This window comes from Hyperolius riggenbachi, chromosome 11, assembly GCF_040937935.1.
Source record: "Hyperolius riggenbachi isolate aHypRig1 chromosome 11, aHypRig1.pri, whole genome shotgun sequence".
NCBI classification, from domain to species: Eukaryota; Metazoa; Chordata; class Amphibia; order Anura; family Hyperoliidae; genus Hyperolius; species Hyperolius riggenbachi.
In genome coordinates, this window is record NC_090656.1 from 172,574,408 (window position 1) to 172,593,421 (window position 19,014).

The 19,014-nt window shown below is 42.2% G+C and overlaps 1 protein-coding gene across 2 annotated transcripts in view; it reads left to right on the plus strand.

Moving 5' to 3' along the window:
* Nucleotides 1-210: 210 nt before the first annotated feature.
* SMPD3 (sphingomyelin phosphodiesterase 3) overlaps nucleotides 211-19,014 on the plus strand; it is a 300,699-nt gene continuing 281,895 nt past the window's right edge. For both annotated transcript variants that reach the window (XM_068260747.1, XM_068260749.1), the window contains exon 1: nucleotides 211-344. The gene's annotated coding sequence lies outside the window, so the exon portion shown is untranslated. The remainder of the gene's footprint in view (nucleotides 345-19,014) is intronic.

Below are 19,014 nucleotides of genomic sequence, written 5' to 3' on the forward strand. Positions count from 1 at the left end.
AATTGGCCGAGACGTTGAAGGAGGGCGTGTCTAGCCAGGACTCCGTCTACCTTCTCTAGTTATTGGACAAGAGCGGGGGCGCGCAGCGGGCACGGTGAACGCGCGCAGGGGCGCGTTGGTTGTTAGGAGAGGAGCTGTTCTCAGCAGCAGGTGCTGAGCGGAGGAGAGGGAGGGTGGGAGACACTGGAGGAGAAGGGAGGGAGGGAGAAAAGAAGAGGGAGGGCGAGTGAGACAGAAAAGAGAGAGGCAGGAGAGAAACGGGGAAAGAAGCAGTGGGGAAGCAGCTTGCCTTTATTCCAGGGGATGCCTCTAAGCCATTGTGTCATACTGGAAACCAGCAGCAGGTAAGCTCGGTTTTACCAGGCATTTTTGTGTGGCGTTGTCATGATGAGCAGATGGTACATGTCTGAGGGATGAGCATCAGGTTGTGCCTAGAAAGGTGCCCTGTGAACTCTGGGCACTCTCCCCCAGTGATTGCTGCTCCAGCCAGCAATGGACAGAAGAAGACAAGACACAGACCATTTACCATAGATCGTGCTTTTCTCCTGGCAGACTCAACGCGCTTCAGGGCTGCAGCCACTTAGGGCGCGCTCCACAGACAACCAGGATCATTAGGGAGGCTTGCCCAAAGACTCCTTACTGTTTTACGTACTGGCTTGAGTCAGGATTTGAACCTTGATCAAAAGCGCTTTATCCCACATAAAAGGCAACATCCAGCTGAAGATGATTGTAAGTCTCTGGTATAAGACTGGCTTCTCCCTTTGGAAAAGCATTTCCTTATATGAGGATGTGATAAGCAGGTAATGTAGAAGAAAGGTCTGATGGCTCATCATTCTGTATAGGCTACCGTTAGATCCCAGCACTCCGCTCCTTTGCCTTGTGCTAGGAGGTTCAGGGCTTTGATCTCCCGAGAGATGTGATTTGGGGAGGGGAGAGACAGATGGTGTGTACAGGATCTGCCTAGGAACATGGATCTAGGAATGAAAAATGCCCCAAAGGCCACCCATATTCATCGTATTAGGAAGAAATGTGATACTGATTTGTGTCTTAGTATATTTAGGTTTCGGACGTCTACAAGGAAATAAACCACTTATTCACTAACAGTAATCTGTGCTTAGACCCATCCAGAGGCTTGCACTCTATTGAAAACACTGCATGCAATAATTGTTTGTCGTTTTATTTTTAGCCTGCTCTCAGTAGTTTATTTTTCCATAGCAGAACCCATCAACCAAGCAAAATCATTCATTAACATGATTTCACACATTCCACCTAATTAGTGCTTTCCTCATTAGACCAGAGTAAGTGTATTTTACACATAACACACAGTCAGAATTAGCCATAGTTACGGCCTGTGGATTTGCCTGTGTTTTGTTCCGATTATATATTTTCCTTCTGTTTTAAACATTTGTTGTGACAAAGATTATTATCTTTGTTTCATATGTAAAATTGTGATACTTGATTACAATGGTTATTTTCTGTTTTTACATTGAATTGTAAATAACGCATCAGCTTATTACATATGGATGGGTTTATATTTTTGAATGCAAATATGGATCAAACTTGTGAAGAATCTACAAGTGTTTGCTCATTTGTTCACAGCTGCCAAGGAACTACAAGGCTCAACATACTTTAGTTAGTTTCACATGTGGTCAAGCTACACTTATAAGCCCGGTACTGTTTCCTTGTGGTCTTCAATGTCTGTGCAAATGAATTGCAAAAACTCAGTTGCCTCCTCTTGTAAGATTGAGATGTGGTTTAATAATACATTTTTTGGAATACAACATTAGCAAATAAACATACTCAGAGCCGGGACAAGGTTCTCCAGCACCCAAAGAAGAGACATCGAAGTGCGCCCCTCTATCCCCTCCTCCTTAGCCGTCACACACTGATTGCTATTAGACTAAGAGGCGCCTCAGGGCCCCCAACACCCCCAACACCTTAATCTCTAGTTATCTGGCTTGCAGTCACTGCCATGTATCCCCTTTCCTTATTCTTCTCTGCTTCAAATACAATAGCGTAATTATAGCTGAGTGAGTTGTGCGCCCCCTTCTACACTGCGCTCTGAGGCTGGAGCCTCTCTTGCCTCGGCCCGGCCCGGCCCTGAACATACTGGACCTAACAAGTGGTTATGCCATCTACAGCATTAAAATGTGTATTTATTAAGCAATCAACTTTTAAAAGAAGCCATTTAATCAATTCACTAGTGATTCTATGAATAGATTTGGAAAACATGACCAGTTAGTGGCAAGTGAAGAGAGGTTTGAAATACACATATCTGCAGGTTGTATAGTTTTTGGCCTGGCCATACAATCTTGATTGCACAATCTTACCAAATATTTGTATTAGAAGGGCCAATAGATTGAAAGTGCTTACAAAACAAAAGATTAGTTTTAGTAAACTCATCTGACATGGAAGTGCTAAGATTGTATGGTTAGCCTACACACATACATATCTTGGGCCAATCTTTTGGGCAATTGACTTCAAAGAACCACTGTCGCAAAAAAATTGTAAAATTTAAAATACATTTAAACACTTACAAATAAGAAGTATGTTTCTTCCAGAGCAGGGGCGCCGCGAGGCATAAAGCGAACCAAGCGGTCGCTTGGGGCCTCACAATCTTAGGGGCCTCGGCGGCTCCGTGACGTCGGCGTGACGTCACTTTTTCCCCGCAGCCCCGCCGGGCTGGCAGAGCAGAGCAGGGCTACAGGAAGATGGCCGCCGCCGAAGCCCTGCTCTGGAGACTATGTCTCCAGTACAGGGCTTCGGGTGGCCATCTTCCCGACCCGTAGCCCTGCATGAATCAGCGCGGGAGATTGGAGGAGGAAGCCAGGGAGGGAGCTCCGTGGGAACTGCGCGCCTGAGAAGCCGGCCGGGAGAGGAGACCAGGGAGAGAAGACTTCTGCCAGTGCCAGCCTGCCAGGTGAGTAAATTCTTTTCTTTTTGCAGCCGCAGCCCTAATTGCGAATTTGCTGATGTGGCCCTAATTGCGATTGATTTCTGCTGAACTGTGCCCTAAATGCGTTTGATATCTGCTGAAAATGTGGCCCTAATTGCGATTAATTTCTGCTGAACTGTGCCCTAAATGCGTTTGATATCTGCTGAAAATGTGGCCCTAATTGCGATTGATTTCTGCTGAACTGTGCCCTAAATGCGTTTGATATCTGCTGAAAATGTGGCCCTAATTGCGATTGATTTCTGCTGAACTGTGCCCTAAATGCGTTTGATATCTGCTGAAAATGTGGCCCTAATTGCGATTGATTTCTGCTGAACTGTGCCCTAAATGCGTTTGATATCTGCTGAAAATGTGGCCCTAATTGCGATTGATTTCTGCTGAACTGCGCCCTAAATGCGTTTGATATCTGCTGAAAATGTGGCCCTAATTGCGATTGATTTCTGCTGAACTGTGCCCTAAATGCGTTTGATATCTGCTGAAAATGTGGCCCTAATTGCGATTGATTTCTGCTGAACTGTGCCCTAAATGCGTTTGATATCTGCTGAAAATGTGGCCCTAATTGCGATTGATTTCTGCTGAACTGTGCCCTAAATGCGTTTGATATCTGCTGAAAATGTGGCCCTAATTGCGATTGATTTCTGCTGAACTGTGCCCTAAATGCGTTTGATATCTGCTGAAAATGTGGCCCTAATTGCGATTGATTTCTGCTGAACTGTGCCCTAAATGCGTTTGATATCTGCTGAAAATGTGGCCCTAATTGCGATTGATTTCTGCTGAACTGTGCCCTAAATGCGTTTGATATCTGCTGAAAATGTGGCCCTAATTGCGATTGATTTCTGCTGAACTGTGCCCTAAATGCGTTTGATATCTGCTGAAAATGTGGCCCTAATTGCGATTGATTTCTGCTGAACTGTGCCCTAAATGCGTTTGATATCTGCTGAAAATGTGGCCCTAATTGCGTTTGATTTCTGCTGAACTCTGCCCTAATTGCGTTTGATTTCTGCTGAAAATGTGCCCTAATTGCGTTTGATTTCGGCTGAAAATGTGCCCTAATTGCGTTTGATTTCTGCTGAAAATGTGCCCTAATTGCGTTTGATTTCTGCTGAAATGTGGCCCAAATTGCGTTTTTATTTTCTGGTGTCTGGGGTAACTGTTGCTGCATTTATTATTTAATGGTCATAGTTGGCTATATTTGCTGTGCTACGGTTAAGCTTCGCCCATACAATGTCATGGCCGCGCCAATCTTTCGGCGCGCTACGCGCGCCTCAATCACCCCAACATCCATTTTTTTCCCGCAAACAGCCCCGCCCCAATCCGCCCTCCTGCTCCACCCACATGTCATGGCCACGCCCACTTATGCGGGATAGCCACACCCATTTTTCGCCGCAGGATAGGGCCTCTTGCTACAGTCCGCTTGGGGCCACAAAAACCTTAGCTGCACCCCTGTTCCAGAGTAAGATGAGCTATACGCTACTTTTCTCCTATGTTGCTGTCACTTACAGTAGTTAGTAGAATTTTGCAGAACTCACAAGTTTTTAATTAGTCCATCTGTTCTTGTTCTTGGGGATTCTCAGTATTTTATTTATTCTTTATAAAAGCACTCACTGGAAAGGATCTATAAAAAGAGGCAGGCCACCCCCCTGCGTGCTTGAACACTATTCTGGCAGTTGGACTGAGCAGCTACTATTCACTAAGTGATTTCTTCCACTTACTGTAAGTGACAGCAACATAGGAGAAAAGTAAATTATAGCACATTTTACTCTGGGATAAATTTACTTTTTATTTATGTGTTTTCATGTATTTTACATTTGTAGGGATAGTGGTCCTTTAACAATCCCTGATTGATTGGACGAGAGTGCCCAATCAGCATACACGTGTGTATGATAGCGCTTGCAAATAGTTCACTTCACCACATGTCCTGCTACTGTCACATATCAATTAGCCATTTATATTTTCAAAAAGTTTATATTTATGACCATATCTGACTATATATTAGTCACTCCTGATAATTTGATAGAGGAATTCACTTTAGATTGACAAACAATCAGATAATTTTTGTCAGTTCATTTGTCTATTGTAATCCAATGTTGTATCTTGTGTACAAGGCCTTAGTAAGGTGTTGTCATAAGCAGTGAAGATGGACAAACTGCATAGCAGCTAGTCAGATATCTTACTGCTCTCAGATTGACTTCTGATGAGTTGCTATGGGATATTGCACTTTACACATTTACACATGTTTAGCCTTGGAAATAAGCCAAAGGGCAAACGTTCTGAAAACTAAATAGCTATTGAAGCCAGAGTTCCACTTAACCAAAGCCTGACTTGTAGCTCCTTGTATATGCCAAAAAGAATGTCAAAAGTGGGTCCACCTAAAAATTATGTCATTATGGTTTGATGATGGTATGCTGAATAAGCTAAGAGTTTCAAATATGAAATAAAGGGATGCCCATATATCTTCAGCGGAGTCTGAAGCTCCCCCTTAGGTCTTGTCCCCATTAGGCAGCTTGGAGAAAGGTGGTGAGGCGGAGCTCTCGTGCCGTATACTTTCTGTGAAGTGTTAAGTATGTGAAAATAGATTGGTAACGGTGAAACCCTCTCATAACACAGGCAGTTGGTGGGCGGAGACAGAGTCAGGATTTGAGATTTCCCCAGCACTGCCCGTGAAGGAAAAAATAGCCTACTCCCTAACACAAGCTCTGGGTGGTCTGACCCTTTCAATTAGAAAAAAAAAATAGAATTTTTTTTTGAAAAGCATTTATTAGCTGTCATTTACCGTATTATCTTCCGTATTAGTGATAAACAGCTGTAGAATCATCTAAGATGAACAAGCTTGTGATGGTCATAGTGCTTGCTGTAAAAACTGTGTCATACCCAGTCAGTATTATATCATATGATGAGCTGTGCAGCCCATATAAGCACAATTGCTGCCACAGCTTATTTCGTATACTGTGCACTGTAGAAGAATTGGCACAGGTTGTTGCTTTATGGAGATTTGCAGTGCACTGTGTGTTTCCGCAATGAAATCAACCATGTCTGTACCGTGTGCTACTGGAAGTAATCCTGTCACAGCCCCTGTCAGCAGGATGAGGAGGCTGGTTTCACATGGCAGTTTGATGTGGAGAGCGTCTGTTCGGGGCGGGGAGTGCTACTGATTTAATTCATTGGAGAGGAGAAGATGCACATCTGGGCACTGTAACCAATCAGTTTGCTTTCACTCACTAAAAACATAAAACAAGATGAGATACCAAGTGTGTCATGCATATTAATTCTGAGAGTCGTTTTTTGTTGTTGTTGTAAAGATTAGCCATCTGAATTCAGACTGCCAATTTGTTATTCTCGGACACATGAACAGCATTTTTATATTTATAACAGGAAAATCTTATTTTGGGCACTAGCAACCAGTAGTTGATCGTCAGAAGGCTGAACTGTGCACTTGTTGGGCGGTTGCTGGCCACAAGCGCCATTTGGCTGTAATTACATGCAGCCAATTGGCAGTGTTGGGTAACAACGTACATGTCACGTTTGATGCATGGCAGCAGTACCTGGCGGTCTCAAATTGTCTCATATCAAATCTAAGAATGGCAACCGCCATGATCAGATACGACTCAATAGGGAGGCCAGCTGTCCTCCGCCCTTGCCGAGCATTAGCAAGCGCCTGGCTGGTGAATGGGAGCAGCTGACAGGCAGTGAATTCACCACCATCAGCTGTTTGTGGAAAAGAGGTCTAATTCTCCTAAATTGCTCATCCACACCTTCATTCACTTGAATGGAGCAATAGATCAGGCTATGCTAAACTGGCAAACAGGGTTTATGATTCATACTGAGCCAAGCTCCGCTGCTCTCCACTACATCATAAGGCATTCACGACTAAGAATGTGGTAAAAAGTTAAAAACTACTTTATGATAGCTATAGTGACAATTTCCACAAAGTGGCAACCAGCATGATCACTGCTATATAAATATGAGGAACAGCCATTGGGTCTTTCCATGCTCACATGTAAGGGAAAAAACAATATGTAAACTGTGATGACCCTTATCAGGCAATCAGGAATAATCGTTTATTGCTCTGACCTCCAATAAACATCTGGTTGTAGATAAGTATTAACTTGGGGTAAGTGTATGCTAGTGTGAGACACACAAGCATGAGTATAGGAAAAAAAGGACTGCATTTATGATGTGTTTACAAGGTAATACATTTATGATAATGTATTTAAAATGCATTATGGTGTTTTTGTCATGTATTCTGAAATGCTGCTGTTAGCACAGGTAGAAGCAGTTGAAACAGTAAAGAAGGCCTTGTGTTGCCCGCCTGCATGATCAGTGGGGTTGATTTATCTACTACAGAGTAGGGAATGAAACTAGAGTAGTCACCTAAAGTAACCAATCAGGTTTCACCTGTTAAATGATACCATTATTATGATTGGTCGTTGGAGGCAAGATAGGCCCCTTGGGGCTGGTTCACACTGTGAGAGTTTTTTCTAAGCGCTTGTGATTTTAAAAGCTCTTGCTAATGTAATGCTACGTGGGTGTTCTTAATTGAGCGATGTGATTTTATAAAAATCTCCCATAGCATTGCATTAGCAAGAGCTTTTCAGACCACTAGCACTAAAAAAGCTCTTGCATTAGGAACCAGCCCTTACATCCTGTAAACTGTTGTTATTGATTTGGCATGCAAATTCGCATTTGAATTTAAAATCAATGTAAGTCATTGGTTTCCAAGAAGCTTTCCTGAATACCATATCTGCATACTTACTCCAGTTGATTCACTACAAAAATCAAAAGTTAATATTTGTTGAAAAAAAAAGATTTCATTTTAAAAGTTTAATACTTTTATGATGATTAAACCTGTTCAAGACCTTGATGATTGAAATCTACGCCTTCTTTCTGTCCTCTTATTCCTGCCAGGGCATACTTTTTAATCATCCCAGCCACGCGGTCTTGTGGCTCTCACCGTTCGCGCCACTTTGCCTGCTTGCTCTGCTGTCACATTGACAGCAGAGCTTCCATATCTCGGTCAGGAGGCAACTTCATTGGCTCTTGACCCCGTGATTGCTTTCAGCCAATCATAGCAATCGCTGTTCATAATAGGAATAGAAAGGCTCTGGTCCTTAACCTCCTTAGCGGTAACCCCGTGCTGGACACGGGGTAAGCCCCGCCGGAGGGTGCCGTTCAGGCCCTGCTGTGCCGTTTTACATAATTTTTTTTTGCTACACGCAGCTAGCACTTTGCCGCCAGGCCCTTCCCCCCACGAGACCCCTGCGCTGCCTGGCCAATCAGTGCCAGGCAGCGCTGAGGGGTGGATCAGGACACCCGCTGACGTCAGGACGTCGATGACGTCCGTGACATCATCACGATCGTCGCCATGGTTCAGAACGGGATTCCCTGCAGGGTAAAAGCGCCGGCGGCAATCGGAGGGGTGGGAGGGATAGCGAAGGGAGGGGGGAAGCATGTAGCTGCCCCCTGGCGGGTTTATTGTACCGCCAAGGGGGTTAAAGGGAACCTGGACTGAAAATTAAAAGTCAAAATAAACATGCACATGTCATACTTACCTCCTGTGTAGTCTAATCATCAGTCACTTTCTCCTCTCCTGCGTCCTTGTTTGTCCACTGTGGTCAATGAAATTCTCCGTCCTCCATTTTGAAAATGCCCATTACCCCATAACAGCTTCCTGTTAAACTGTAATATCGCCCACTTGAGCCATAGGGAAACATGGACAATAACTTGCACATTCAGTTGTAACTGACAGCAGCTGATATATAACTGAAAACTACTGGTATATTTCAGTTCTGACAAAATATTGTCAGAACTGAAAGGGATCACTGTAAGAAGAAAATGGTGAGCTTCTGAGAGGAACTGACAGTGAGGTAAGTATGTAATATTCATTTGCAGCTACATCATGTGTTTATTTAAAACATTTTTTACTCAATTCAGGTTCCCTTTAAGGGGCCAGAACCGTCTGGTACGAAAGTAGTTAAAGTGCCCCTGAAGTGACATGTATTGTTATAGAATATATGCACATGTATTAAAAACCTGCTTGGAGCTTGCCTGTTTACCTTTTTTCCTCTCCTTTTACGTCTTTTTTTTTTTTTTTTAATCATTGTAAATTTCAATAAACCAGGGCTATTAATCACAGTTCCTCTGTAGTTGTATGGTAGAGGGATGGGAGAATAGAATGCAGCATAACTGTCATGGAATACTAGCCAGGGGTTATAAAACTCCTGTGTAGTTGAGAAAGACACTTCTGAGAGTAGGGAACAGATACAAAGTTCAGTAAGTCCCTGTGTGTCTGTATGGAAGTTGAATTAAGATTTCAAAGTGCAATTGCGCATCTGAGAGAGTGACACCTTGTTGCAACCATGCCCCATATTGCTTGCTATACAGGAGGAAGTGCATGGTTGTAAAAACTAAAGGTGGCCACACACCATACAATTTTTTTAAATATCTGTTCAATTCAAGAATAGCAATCAATTTTTCTGACTGATTGTAACAATTCTAAAATTTGACCAATGTACCACACACCTTTGTTCAATTTTTCCCCAATCATGAATAAAATGATTGAAAACTCAGAAAAAAAATTATTGGAACTGTACATCAACTAATTGACAATCCATCACACACTATACAATTCTTCATAAAGTTGGTCTGAAATTTCCAACGTGTCCAATCTCCAAAAATGTAAAAAAACAGGAAAAGCTCTAGTTTTTTTGGGACAACCAATCGAAATTATCGTTGGATCGTTTAATGGTATGGTGTGTGGCCACCTTAAAGTGTACCAGAGCTGAAACCTTACAAAGATTTTATACATACCTGGGGCTTCCTCCAGCCCCATTCACTCCGATTACTCCCATGCCGCCGTCCTCCTCTGCCCGCAGCTTCGGGAACCAGGTCCCCGCACTTCCGTCAGTCGGAGCCAGTCTGGCGTAAGAGAAATGCGCCCTCTACGTCTCTCTCCAGCACCTGCTAGAGAGATACGCGAAGTGCGCACTTCTCCTGCGTAGCTAGCCGTGACTGACGTCAGTGACAGGACCCAGTTCCCGAAGTTGCGGGCAGCTGAGGACGGCGGCATGTGAGCTACAGTGTCATGGGGCTGTAAAGTTACAATGTTGCGCATAGTGGACACACAAACATAAAGATCCTTGGAGATGAACTTGGCGCCTTGGAATTGTCCATGCTTATCTGGCATTTTAGTTCTCAAATCCTCAGACAAATTTTACTCTTCTCTCTTTTCTCCATGCTCAGTGTGGTACACACAAACACCCAAAAACAAAATTGAATCAACATTTTAACTGATTGCAAGTTGGAATATCCATACTGCTAGCACCTGTTAGTTGCTATGGCAAGTTGATTTACAAATTAAAGGAGCAACCCGTTCTTAATATACAATTATTTCTTACAATTCTGATAAGGTGCAGAGAATTTTGTCAAGGCCATGACTTTGTGGGTGGAATGTCTCGGGGGGTTTTTTTCGCTGTTTTTTTTTTGTGTGTTCATCCAGTACCAACAAAAGAAATAAACTTGGCAATAACAAAACACATGTAATTGCAACAATTTGGGGGGGAGAAGTCATATGTTTTCTTACATACAGTAAATAGAAGGGGGAAATATTTTTTGCCATGACTATAATAAATAGGATGTTCTACATCCAGTCAAAGGGGCTCTGTAGGTTTATTCCCTCTTTCTACATTCTTTCTTATGCGTACTAATTAAGGTATCCTCATATTGGCTCTGGCAGGTGGGTGGATCTGGTAACAATAAAACATTTTCCTGCAGGAGTCCATAATAAACTGAAACACATTGAGTTTCATGTGACCCCGATGCTTCTACCTTCCAAACCAAAAGAAGGAAGCATCGGTGTCAGGTGAAATACAACATGACAGGGAGTGAACTCCTCCTGACCCTGTCTGGTTTGTTTCTGAACAGCGGCAGTTGGTAGTATCTGGGTGTTCCGAATTGGCTAAATTCACCAACACTACTCAGGATGATATAGAAAAATTCATTAGATTTTAGTAGAACTCAACTTTCAAATGTAGTTATGAGGAGTAATCTCCATTGTTATTAATTGTTTACACAAAATAATGTTTGCATCTACTGTAGGTCACATATCTCTATGGACAAAAACAAAAGCAAAGTTACCTGAGATTGCCCACTGGGCAACGGTCCTTGAAACCTCATTAGGATAGCCAACATCAGGGGAGCACCAGCAAATTCCTCTGGTGTTTTTGCATTTATCATGCTAAAACCCCCAGGAGGAATGGTAGTTGACACACTCAAGCTAATAGGCCGGTCAAATACACACAAAACAAATTTACATGGACAGCGGCAAACTATCATAAAGCCAACAGATACATGCAACTTCTTCCAGCCCCTAGCAGTCTGTCAGGTTTGTTGCTGCAGTTTCACTGCCCCCCAGATATACTGCGCCTCTCTCGATCACGCTCCTGTGGCTGGTAACATTCTGTGCTTGCGTAGTACACAAAAATTTAAACAGCGTAGTCACCAAACTCTCTCAACCATGGTTTCCCAATTGAGAGAAATTTCTATGATTGTTGTCTTAGTCTCGAGTAGCTTTGCTCTTGATTTTTTTTACAGCAAGGGACCTGACAGACGGGCTGGATGAAGTCACAGGTGAAGTAAATCGAAGAAGTCCTAGCTCGAGTATCCTTTAAGGGTTCCTTTAAATTTGCTTTGCTTTAAAGCGAACCCGAACCAAGTAAAATTATTTAAAATAAACACATGATGTACCTGCAAATGAATATTACATACTTACCTCTCCGCCAGTTTCTCACAGAAGCTCACCATTTTCTTATATATCAGTTGCTGTCAGTTATATATCAGATGCTATCAGTTATAACTGAAAGGAAAATTGATGAGCAAGGTCCATGTTTCCCTATGGCTCAAGTGGGCGATGTTACAGTTTAACAGTGTGCTGACCAGGAAGCTGTTATGGGGTAAAGGCCATTTTCAAAATGGAGGACGGAGAATTCCATCCCGGTGGACAAACAGGACGCAGGACAGGAGAAAGAGATTGATGAGTAGACTACACAGGAGGTAAGTATAACCTGTATATGTTTATTTTGACTTTGAATTTTTAGTTCAGGTTTGCTTTAATTAGTGTGCTCTGTTCACACAGGAAAGCCACCCATTGGTCGTAAGAGCTGAGGCCTGTCTGGCATCATACCTGTGTTGTATCAGAAACAACATTATTTCTTGACTTGATTGACTTCTAGCTAAGACATGACTCTTCTGATAAAAGTCACCATATTGCACCAGTATTGTGGCATCCTATTGTGGCATCCTGAACCGGAGTGAGGGATGAAGCTTTTAAAATCCTGTCGCTTAAACCATACCCTCTATAAGATTTATATACAAAACAATAGGTTTACAGAGTGAAAAGAACACGAGGTAATACAACTGTTAGAAAACCAGGGCAGTATTGGTTCATTGCAAATTAGTTTTAAATGGAATGTAGAGATCCAATCTAAAATCAAAATTGCCTGTCAGTCAACAAAGTCCTAGAAGGAAAACCAGAGAAAGTACGGTGTGGGCTGATGTAGGCTGTGTGGAAGTGGTAAACAATAAGAGGGGAAAGAAATAAATAACACTATCTTTAACTCCTCTAGTGCAGCTAAACATTATTCAGTAATATGTTTGCATTTTATCATATGTATATATTTTGAAAAATCTGCATATGCTATTTAGGAAACATTCCTAGGGTGTTGAGTTCATTTCTTCCGAGCTATGAGTAGTGAAGAATCTTAGAGAAAATAAGTGATGTGGCAAACATGGACCAAATTGTTTGCTACTAGGATGAATCGTCTGGATCACCTGGACTATATCAGAACTTAGTAAGGTCACTAAAAGGTTAGAGAATTAGTGTTTGTTGTACACTCACCTAAAGGATTATTAGGAACATTATACTAATACGGTATTTGACTCCCTTTTGCCTTCAGAACTGCCTTAATTCTACGTGGTATTGATTCATCAAGGTGCTGAAAGCATTATTTAGAACTGTTGGCCCATATTGATAGGATAGCATCTTGCAGTTGATGGAGATTTGTGGGATGCACATCCAGGGCACGAAGCTCCCATTTCATCACATCCCAAAGATGCTCGATTGGGTTGAAATCTAGTGACTGTGGGGGCCATTTTAGCACAGTGAACTCATTGTCATGTTCAAGAAACCAATTTGAAATGATTCAAGCTTTGTGACATGGTGCATTATCCTGCTGGAAGTAGCCATCAGAGGATGGGTACATGATGGTCATGAAGGGATGGACATGGTCAGAAACAATGCTTAGGTAGCCCATGGCATTTAAACGATGCCCAATTGGCACTAAGGGGCCTAAATTGTGCCAAGAAAACATCCCCCACACCATTACACCACCACCACCAGCCTGCACAGTGGTAACAAGGCATGATAGATCCATGTTCTCATTCAGTTTACGCCAAATTGCGTAGTACACAAAAACTTGAACAGCGCAGTCACCGAACTCTTTCAGCCATGGATGTCCAATTGAGAGAAATTTCTAGGATTGTTGCCTTAGACCAGGCAACATTTTTCCAGTCTTTAACTGTCCAATTTTGGTGAGCTCGTGCAAATTGTAGCCTCTTTTTCCTATTTGTAGTGGAGATGAGTGGTACCCGGTGGAGTCTTCTGCTGTTGTAGCCCATCCGCCTCAAGGTTGTACGTGTTGTGGCTTCACAAATGCTTTGCTGCATACCTCGGTTGTAACGAGTGGTTATTTCAGTCAACGTTCCTCTTCTATCAGCTTGAATCAGTCGGCCCATTCTCCTCTGACCTCTAGCATCAACAAGGCATTTTTGCCCACAGGACTGCCACATACTGGATGTTTTTCCCTTTTCACACCATTCTTTGTAAACCCTAGAAATGGTTGTGCGTGAAAATCCCAGTAACTGAGCAGATTGTGAAATACTCTAGCTTAGATTGTGAAATACTAGCTTAAATCACCTTTCTTTCCCATTCAGACATTCAGTTTAGAGTTCAGGAGATTGTCTTGACCAGGACCACACCCCTAAATGCATTGAAGCAACTGCCATGTGATTGGTTGATTAGATGACTGCATTCATGAGAAATTGAACAGGTGTCCCTAACAATCCTTTAGGTGAGTGTATATACCTAAATAGTCCCACGCCAAGCACAGGAGTTCCTAGATTTGTGCTTAGTACTCAGTGTCAGGTTCCCCCTCCCTCCCCCCTTCACCAAACCATCAGCACTACAAATTAGAGGGAAGCATGGAAATGAACTACCCACGGCAGATCATGTTGCTGTATTTCCACCCAGTCTCACTACAAAAAGTCTTGAGATGGGTACTGTACAAAGAAATGCCACAAGGCTTCTGATGAAGTGGTCACAGGACCACAACATGTGGTAAGCCTAGGGAGATCTCTCATACGCATGTGCTGATCTTATTGGGTGAGCACTGAGCTCTTTCCTGCAGTTGTGGCATTTCTTTGTATGCAGATAGTTTAGTAATATGGCACATCCTTGCATTTAAACTTTTTTATGCTGCACCTTAATTGTAATCTGAGTCTAGCACTCTTGGCGTTTCATTTTTCCTGCATGTAAATTAGTTGTATGCAGACATACAAACATGTTTTGTTGCTGCAGCACTTTGTTATTCAGAAACCAATATTTATCAGTTGTAATTGCCTACCTTTTTGGATCATGCTCTGTATAATTAATTAGTGGAATTTCCTCCCACAAATGTACTATAATAATATACAAGCACCTGTGTACAGTTCCCCCTTTTTAATTGTTTATTCCAATTGTCTTCATTTTTCCTTGGGATACATCCCATAATAAATTACCTTAGTTACGTAAAGAAACACTATTTAACCAAGTGTTCTAAAATAACAATGTACAAATAATGTCTAAGTAGCTGTGTAAACATTTTCCTACTTTTCATGTTAAATATCGGAGGCAAAAGCTGTAATTCATTGTGTGTAGATTTTAGCTATGTTTGGAATGTCTCATTTGCATAGGTGAATCTCTGCAGTCTGGCATGCTATGAACAGTGTAATATTGAAGAGTTATAATAAAAGCCTGTCAGGTGTCTTGTTTCACACACACAATTACAAATGTTTATGTTGTGCATAACAAACATTTCCTCTGCTCTCTGCAGAGAGCTCAGTAAGAGACAGGCAGAGCTTTCTCTCCCTTACACACACAGGGTTAACAGATGCACTGTGAGGGAAATCCCCCTCCCTTCATGGCGCATTCTGCTGTCAGAATTGCCTTCAGAAAAGTGTGAAAGGAATTAGATAACTCAAGTAAACAAAGAGATAAGAATTCAAATGTATACACCAGTACTTAGCAGCACCTCCCAAACATTTCCTATCTCAATTGAAAAACAAATGCTAATTGATAGTGTTCCTTTAATATAGTACCCGTTTCAAAACTTTGTTTAGTGCGACTGCTTGAGAAACATTTTTCTTTTTGTTGATTTGAGGTCACAGTGTTTTTACTGTCAGCACAGAATTGATCAAGGGTGATGCAGACCAATAGTTGGATAAATATGTGGTAATTGGGTTTTAATAAAAGTTAACAAACTGCTAGTTCATTAAACTTTCAGCTACCCTTGTCATAACAAGTCTACTATGATCCAGGTGTGAACTGCAAGCACTTGCAACCCTGATATCATACAATTAATTTATCCTAGAATAATTTGCAGCATCACGTGTGTTCTCTAGTGTCTGTAGCATCTGCAGACCTCTACATATCAGCCCATTGTCTCTGGTGGAATGTAATCCTAGTACATTAGAGCCTCAAGGCATTGTGCTGCTCACCATTTCCATGGTACCATCATTAGTGGATCTAGAGCAGGGTTGTTGAACTCCAGGGCTGAGGTCCTCACATTTTTTGGCACAGCTAAAAGTAATTGATGGGACTGAATCAGGAAAGGCGTGGTTCATCAAATAGAACACATTCTCCATGTCTCAGTCCATCCTAAACACTGGTGTGGATATGGCCCTTAAGGACTGTAGTTCAACAACTGTGTTCTTTCTAGAGTATTCTTATTAGAAGAAAATCCTGTGCATCCAATGTACCCTGTGATGTTTGACTGCTTTAGTCTGCAGTGTTACCATGTACTGCTGTATTGTATTGTATTGTATTATGTTGTAGTTGCAGTTGTTTCTCGAGAAGATCACTTATCCAAATTCCTGACATACTGTATGTGTGTACTGTGTCTGGCTCTGTAACACCTCCTCCCTGTGTCTGAATAACACAACTGTCACAGCTTTGCTTTAGTTATTGCTCAGAGCTTTGACTCATGGAGAGCAGGAGAAGCTCAGACGCTAAAGGAGTTAGACTTTCCCTATCTACTATTTTAGACAGACCTTCCCAGTCTATAATTCTGTATACTAGACTACGGTATATTTAAAATAGACCCTCCCCCCCACGGTATATATTACACAAACCTTCCCACTCTATGCTAAACAGACCTTCGCCAAGGCAGGAAATTTGGGCGCATGTGGTGTCTGGTGAATTGGGCACTGGCATATCCCACCCCTCAATGTAACTGGCAGATTTGGTAGCACCAACAAGGTTATTATGGGCACTGTGTGCCAGATTTTGGCTATTACATCGCTGAACTCTAGTTAGCATCGGGGAAAGTGGTGGTGACTTAAGGCAGAGTTTGGCTATTGTAAATCCGATCTCTGGCTATTGACAGTAGCAGTGTTAGTATAGCCGGCAGTTTGGGCAGGCATCATTAGGATAATAGATTAATTTGGGCACTCAGGTATAGGATAGTCGATTTAGTTGCCTCAGTAGTGGGAGGTCTTTGGATGGTCCCTGGTCTCCCTCCGCTTCTGAGCAGTAACTCTCTGAACAATATTTGACATTAATACCAAATACTGCTTGTAGTAGTGCTCACACTGCTCATGCGCTAAGCATGGCCTGCGCCTGTGTAGTAGTACTGAGAATCGCTAATGCACAAGCAGCTGCTTGTTACTGGGCAGAGGCAAACCCACTGGCGGCTTGCATAGTGTGGCCATGGTTGTACACAGAGGGGAGTGCAGCTGCAAATATGTAAAGGGGCTGGGTTAGCAACAGAGGGGTCCTGATCAGGAAGGCCTGTGGAGGGTTCAGAGCCTTCCCTTTTCAGAGGCAGCTAACTTTTTAAATAATTTTTAAATAAAATAAGTTTTACGATTTTAGGTCAAGAAAAGACAAATCTAAACCAAATCAATGTTTGGTTTGACCACCATTTAGCTTCAGAACTTCTAGGTAACTTTGCAGCAGTTTAAAAAAAAACTCAGCAGGTAGGTTGTTCCAAATATCTTGGAGAACTAACCACAGACCTTCTGTGGGTGCGGACTAGCCAAAAAAATTTTGTTGCCTCATGTAACCCAATAAAAACTCATGATGTTGAGAACAGGGCTCTGTGCTGGCCATAACATTGCTTCCAGGACTTCTGTGGGGATACCATGGTCACCTGTATGACAAGGAGAGACCAGGAGCCAAATGGTGTAGTATTGTGGGAATTAGATGTTAGATGGTAGTATAAGAGTATTTATACTCACAAAGATGGATAAAGTCCCTGCAACCGCCATATACCGCCAATGGGAAAATAACCATCCCCGCTCGGTATTCAAGGTCCTACTAGTGTCCATACTTGTGACAATATTTTAAAGGCACTTGTATAGACCTTTAGAAGCGGGCTGAGGCCTGTGAAATGCGTTGTCCTTTTAATTGTGCTAAATAAATAATTTAATTTACTATGTGGTTTGGGTTCTTCCATCTGGAGAGGTAAAGACACCTCCCTCCACCTTATTATTATTATTTTTTCATCACATTACCTATTTTGGGGCGCTTCCACCCCCAGTTCTTTACCCTGAAGACAGTTCTTGATATTAGCTGTATGTCAGGGGTTGTTGTGATCCTGCAGAATAAGTTTGGAGCCAATCTGATGCCTATATGATAGTATTGCATGATGGATAAGTAGGTGCATGTACATATCAGTATGTAGAACTTCATAAATCCTGGCCAAATTCCCAACTCCATTTGCACAAATGCAACCCAAACTTTGCAAGGAACACCCCCAATGCTTCACTTTTTATTGTAGACACTCACAATTGTACCTCTCTCCAACCGTTTGGCAAGCAAACTGCCTTCTGTTATAACCAGTTATTTTACATTTGACACATCAGCTCACAGCATCTGCTTCGGTTTTTCTGCGCCTCAGTTCTTTTTTTTTTCATGCATGGATGCATCGCTTGGACTTGTTTCCTTGTTGGAGGTATATTTTTTGGGCCACAGTTCTTCCATGGAGACCTCTTCAGGCCAGACTCCTCCAGACAGTAAATGGGTGTACATGTGCCCTACAGATTACTGCCAGTTCTGAGCTGAGAACTTTACTAGACATCTTTCATTTTCTAAGTGAAGTAAGCATGATGTGTCTTTCATCTGTCTTTGATCTGCCACACTATGTTTTTTGGCCATTCACTGCCTCTGTGGTCCTCAATGTTGCCCATTTATTTGTGCTTCTTCAAAACAGCTTGAACAGCCCATCTTGAAACACTAGTCTGCTTTGTAATCTTTGCGTGGGACAGACCTTTCTACTATAGTGCCTATTCTGTGCCTTGTAGCCATGCTCAGTTTTCATATGGTGAATGGCTTGTCTTCCACAACTGCACTTTGGCAACAGAGTTTGGCTACTCCTTACCCAGTTTTATGCCATCTATAGAGTTTTATTTCAGTTTTTGACAGCGTTGAAACCTACATATCAAAATGATGATCCTTAGCACCGGTTTGGTATAACTGGTTAATCATACACCTGACTAAAATAAAAAAAAAAAATACCTTGCTTTGTGCACGTGTACCTTTAAGAATTTGTCATTTTGAAGGTAACTGTTGTCATTCCAAATATTGATTTGATTTAGTTTTTTTTTACTGTTAGTTTGCATTTTCTAAATTGATAACCAGAATTAATTTTTGGGAAACAGGCACGTTGCTATAGCTCCCATGACTGTAGAGGGGGGCTATGGGAGCCCGTTCCTCCTGCCTCCCCTCTTGCAGAGCTGTAAATATATTTACT